Raw genomic sequence first — 6,000 nt, forward strand, 5'->3', positions numbered from 1 at the left:
TAATCCTAACCCTAACCCCTTAGAGAGTTAATCCTAACCCTAACTCCTTGGAGAGTTAATCCTAACCACTTGGAGAGTTAATCCTAACCCCTTGGAGAGTTAATCCTAACCCTAACCCCTTGGAGGGTTAATCCTAAACCTAACCCCTTGGAGAGTTAATCCTAACTCCTTGGAGAGTTAATCCTAACCCCTTGGAGGGTTAATCCTAACCCTAACCCCTTGGAGAGTTAATCCTAACTCCTTGGAGAGTTAATCCTAACCCCTTGGAGGGTTAATCCTAACCCCTTGGAGAGTTAATCCTAACTCCTTGGAGAGTTAATCCTAACCCCTTGGAGAGTTAATCCTAACCCTAACCCCTTAGAGAGTTAATCCTAACCCTAACTCCTTGGAGAGTTAATCCTAACCACTTGGAGAGTTAATCCTAACCCCTTGGAGAGTTAATCCTAACCCTAACCCCTTGGAGGGTTAATCCTAAACCTAACCCCTTGGAGAGTTAATCCTAACTCCTTGGAGAGTTAATCCTAACCCCTTGGAGGGTTAATCCTAACCCTAACCCCTTGGAGAGTTAATCCTAACTCCTTGGAGAGTTAATCCTAACCCCTTGGAGGGTTAATCCTAACCCTAACCCCTTGGAGAGTTAATCCTAACCCTAACCCCTTGGAGAGTTAATCCTAACCCTAACTCCTTGGAGAGTTAATCCTAACCACTTGGAGAGTTAATCCTAACCCCTTGGAGAGTTAATCCTAACCCTAACCCCTTGGAGGGTTAATCCTAACCCTAACCCCTTGGAGAGTTAATCCTAACATTACATTACATTTACATTTAAGTCATTTAGCAGACGCTCTTATCCAGAGCGACTTACAAATTGGTGCATTCACCTTATGATATCCAGTGGAACAACCACTTTACAATAGTGCATCAAATCTTTTAAGGGGGGGGGGGTTAGAAGGATTACTTTATCCTATCCTAGGTATTCCTTAAAGAGGTGGGGTTTCAGGTGTCTCCGGAAGGTGGTGACTGACTCCGCTGTCCTGGTGACTGACTCGTGAGGGAGCTTGTTCCACCATTGGGGTGCCAGAGCAGCGAACAGTTTTGACTGGGCTGAGCGGGAACTGTGCTTCCTCAGAGGTAGGGGGGCCAGCAGGCCAGAGATGGATGAATGCAGTGCCCTTGTTTGGGTGTAGGGCCTGATCAGAGCCTGAAGGTATGGAGGTGCCGTTCCCTTCACAGCTCCGTAGGCAATCACCATGGTCTTGTAGCGGATGCGAGCTTCAACTGGAAGCCAGTGGAGAAAGCGGAGGAGCGGGGTGACGTGAGAGAACTTGGGAAGGTTGAACACCAGACGGGCTGCGGCGTTCTGGATGAGTTGTAGGGGTTTAATGGCACAGGCAGGGAGCCCAGCCAACAGCGAGTTGCAGTAATCCAGACGGGAGATGACAAGTGCCTGGATTAGGACCTGCGCCGCTTCCTGTGTGAGGCAGGGTCGTACTCTGCGAATGTTGTAGAGCATGAACCTACAGGATCGGGTCACCGCCTTGATGTTAGTGGAGAATGACAGGGTGTTGTCCAGGATCACGCCAAGGTTCTTAGCACTCTGGGAGGAGGACACAAGGGAGTTGTCAACCGTGATGGCGAGATCATGGAATGGGCAGTCCTTCCCCGGGAGGAAGAGCAACTCCGTCTTGCCGAGGTTTAGCTTGAGCTGGTGATCTGTCATCCACACTGATATGTCTGACAGACATGCAGAGATGCGATTCGCCGCCTGGTTATCAGAAGGGGGAAAGGAGAAGATTAATTGTGTGTCGTCTGCATAGCAATGATAGGAGAGACCATGTGAAGATATGACAGAGCCAAGTGACTTGGTGTATAGCGAGAATAGGAGAGGGCCTAGAACAGAGCCCTGGGGGACACCAGTGGTGAGAGCGCATGGTGCGGAGACAGATTCTCGCCACGCCACCTGGTAGGAGCGACCTGTCAGGTAACCTTAACCACTTGGAGCATTAGCCCCAACCTTAACCCTAACCCCTTGGAGGGTTAGCCCCAATCCTAACCCCTTGGAGGGTTAGCCCCAATCCTAACCCCTTGGAGGGTTAGCCCCAATACTAACCCCTTGGAGGGTTAGCCCCAACCCTAACCCCTTGGAGGGTTAGCTCCAATCCTAACCCCTTGGAGGGTTAGCCACAATCCTAACCCCTTTGGTGGGTTAGCCCCAACCCTAACCCCTTGGAGGGTTAGCCCTAAACCCTTGGAAATGCTTGAAATGCTTGATAATGTATGTGATATCAACAGAGAAGTATATTTTCTGGGTGATTTAAATATTGACTGGCTCTCATCAAGCTGCCCACTCAGGAAAACACTTCAAACTGTAACCAGAGCCTGCTACCTGGATCAGGTTATCAGTCAACCTACCAGGGTAGTTACAAACAGCACAGGAATTAAATCATCAAAATGTATTGATCGCATTTTTACTAACTCTGCAGATATTTGCTTTAAAGCAGTATCCAGATCCATAGGATGTAGTGATCACAATATAGTAGCCATATCTAGGAAAACCAAAGTTCCAAAGGTTGGGCCTAATATAGTGTATAAGAGGTCATACAAGAAGTTCATATGTTGATGATGTGAAGAATATTTGCTGGTCTGTGGTGTGTAATGAGGAGCAACCAGACGCTGCACTGGACACATTTATGAAATTGATTCCAGTTACTAATAAGCACCCATTAAGAAAATGACTGTAAAAACTGTTAAATCCCCGTGGATTGATGAGGAATTGAAAAATGTTATGGTTGAGAGGGATGAGGAAAAAGGAACGGCATGCACAACCGATTGGTAAACGTACTGCAAATTGAGAAACCATGTGACTTAACTAAATAAAAAAGACTACACTATGGAACAAAGATGAATTATATAAAGAATGAAAATCTTTGGGGCACCTTAGCCAACTCAGCTCCTTCATTTATTGAGCAAGTGGAGATGACTAAACTGCTTGGAGTAACCCTAGATTGTAAACTGTCTTGGTCAAAACATATTGATGCAGTAGTCGCTAAGATGGGGAGAAGTCTGTCTATAATAAACCGATGCTCTGCCTTAACAACATGATCAACAAGGCAGGTCTTTTGTTAGCCTTTAGCCGTACCCTCATCCTACTCCTCTGTTCCTCGGGTGATGTGGAGGCTAACCCAGGCCCTGCATGTCCCCAGCTATGGAACCATGACCTGTTCACTGTGATTACTATTATTTGACACTGCTGGTCATTTATGAACATTTGAACATCTTGGCCATGTTCTGTTATAATCTTCACCTGGCACAGCCAGAAGAGGACTGGCCACCCCTCATAGCCTGGTTCCTCTCCACCCGGCACAGCCAGAAGAGGACTGGCCACCCCTCATAGCCTGGTTCCTCTCTAGGTTTCTTCCTAGGTTCTGGCCTTTCTAGGGAGTTTTTCCTAGCCACCGTGCTTCTACACCTGCATTGCTTGCTGTTTGGGGTTTTAGGCTGGGTTTCTGTACAGCACTTTGATATAAACCAGTCTACGGTCAAAGGAAGATGGCGGACTGAACGAAGTTATGTAGAGCACCTCAAGATAAAAACATAATATTCAATATCGGTAAATTAGACTAAAATATTAGCACTTCACAATCTGGTGGGTGATAACCTTCAATCTGGATAATAACACTAAACAAATCTTAAGACTAGAGACATTTATCAACAAATATTATGAAAACAAGCAACACCCAAACATGACGGAGAGTAGGACAGGGGAACCGATTTCAAAACGAAAACATGACTCTTCTACAGACAGACGATTTAATATGTTCACCACCGGGAATAGTAAAGGTTGAAACCGATCTGTTAAAATCAATAAATGACAAACTGGGTATACTTGAACTAGTCAGTAAGGATATAAAAGAGTTGAAGGCCTCGAGATGAGTGATGAAAAAGCTGCGACATTGGAGAAGGAAACACACAAGCTAAAAGGGACAGTCAACAAGATTGAAACCGAAGTGAATGAACTTAAAAAGGAGAACATCGTTCTGAGAGAAGCCTTACTTGACATAGTACCAGATTCTCTCTCGTGGATCTAGTCTAACAGGTATCCAAGAGAAAGAAGGAGAAGTTCCTGAATCTGTAGTTAGAGAGTTCCTCCTTACAGCTCTTCAGATTCCACTCGAAGATATCGACAAAATCCAACTTGAACGTGTACACCGCTTCGGACAGAGAGGGCAGAGGTATGAACGCCCAATCGTTGCCAAATTTGCTTCCTTTAAAGATAAAATAATGGTTCAAAGTCTGGGTAAAAGACTTGCTGGGACCAAAACTGGCATGAATGATCAGTTCCCGAAGGAAATTGCAGAACGGCGTAAAGTTCTGTATCCAATTTAAAGAAAATAGATTAAAAGGGAAACGAGTTGCTCTCGTCGTTGATAAACTATATATTGATAACCAGTTGTTCAGAGACCCAAAGACTCCTCCATGGTTATTTAAACAATTACAAAGTTCTCATAGACGAGGAAAATAATGAAACACACTTCTAGCCCTGTTATGGATTGTAATAATACAATAAAAAAAAAAGCTTTTGTATATATCTTCACATATAAGTAATGGGAACACACAAGCACTAATTCAACATGGTGGAGATAAAAACTCAGTAAACAGAAGGCACAGTATGTGTGGATGGTGGAAAGCACTAATTCAACATGGTGGAGATAAAAACTCAGTAAACAGAAGGCACAGTATGTGTGGATGGTGGAAAGCACTAATTCAACATGGTGGAGATAAAAACTCAGTAAACAGAAGGCACAGTATGTGTGGATGGTGGAAAGCACTAATTCAACATGGTGGAGATAAAAACTCAGTAAACAGAAGGCACAGTATGTGTGGATGGTGGAAAGCACTAATTCAACATGGTGGAGATAAAAACTCAGTAAACAGAAGGCACAGTATGTGTGGATGGTGGAAAGCACTAATTCAACATGGTGGAGATAAAAACTCAGTAAACAGAAGGCACAGTATGTGTGGATGGATGGTGGGTGTGTGTTTATCTTTTTATCTTATTTGTTATGTTTGGGAAAGGTGAGTGAGTGAGTAATGAAATGGTTGCATATCCCAGAACCAATGTATAGCTGTGAGCGGGGGTATGAGAAGGCTTTCAATGTTGTTCAGATGATGGATATACTATTATAATGAATTATAAGTCTGATTTATTTATTGTCCTATCATGGTGGAACAGTTTTAAAATAAATTATACATTTAATTTATATATTGTCCTATCATAGGGATCTACATTTTTTAAAATAAATTATATCTAATTATTTATGATCCTAATTTAATGGTACGGTCAACAACCCTATACCCTGGACACCCACCTGAATGACCCAGATACTAAGGAGAAGCCTGCTGTAAGGGGTATGTATGCAGCTAAAATGCGGTCAGAGACCAAGATCAGCACTGCCCCCTCTAGATTCTGAGCCTGCTTGGCAGGGTTGGTCCTGCAAAGCCCAAGCCCCCTAAAGGGAGAGCATACTACACAAGGAAATGCTCAAAGCTGCTAATGAGAACCTTGACAACCTTGTACCTAGCCGGTGGGGATTCCGGTGGGGTGCCCCCACCCAGGCAGTGGCAGTGCTGGCAACACTAGCCGCAGTAACCCATGGGGAGGGGTCACACTCGAAGAGGGGCTATATTATTGTGGCCCTGGTGGCACAAAATCAAAAGTCTGACTGCATGGAGATGCTTGGGAATATGGTCAATACGGGGGACCGTGATGTAGGTGTTTCAGGGGAAAGGGGTACATCTGACCTCCATCATCTAGGATGTGACAATGGTTAATAAAATCTCTCCATTTCTGCCCATTTTCTCTGCACGGTCTTGTAGGCCTTCTCATACAGCTGCAACTGTATATGCATTTGTAAATCAAGACCTTTCTTGAGTTGGGCTCTGGGATGGTGCAACTGTTGAGAATCTGAGCCTATGGTTGTGTGGGGGGAAAGGGTTGAGTGT

Source organism: Salmo salar, chromosome 17 (assembly GCF_965601325.2).
Source record: "Salmo salar chromosome 17, fSalSal1, whole genome shotgun sequence".
NCBI lineage: Eukaryota > Metazoa > Chordata > Actinopteri > Salmoniformes > Salmonidae > Salmo > Salmo salar.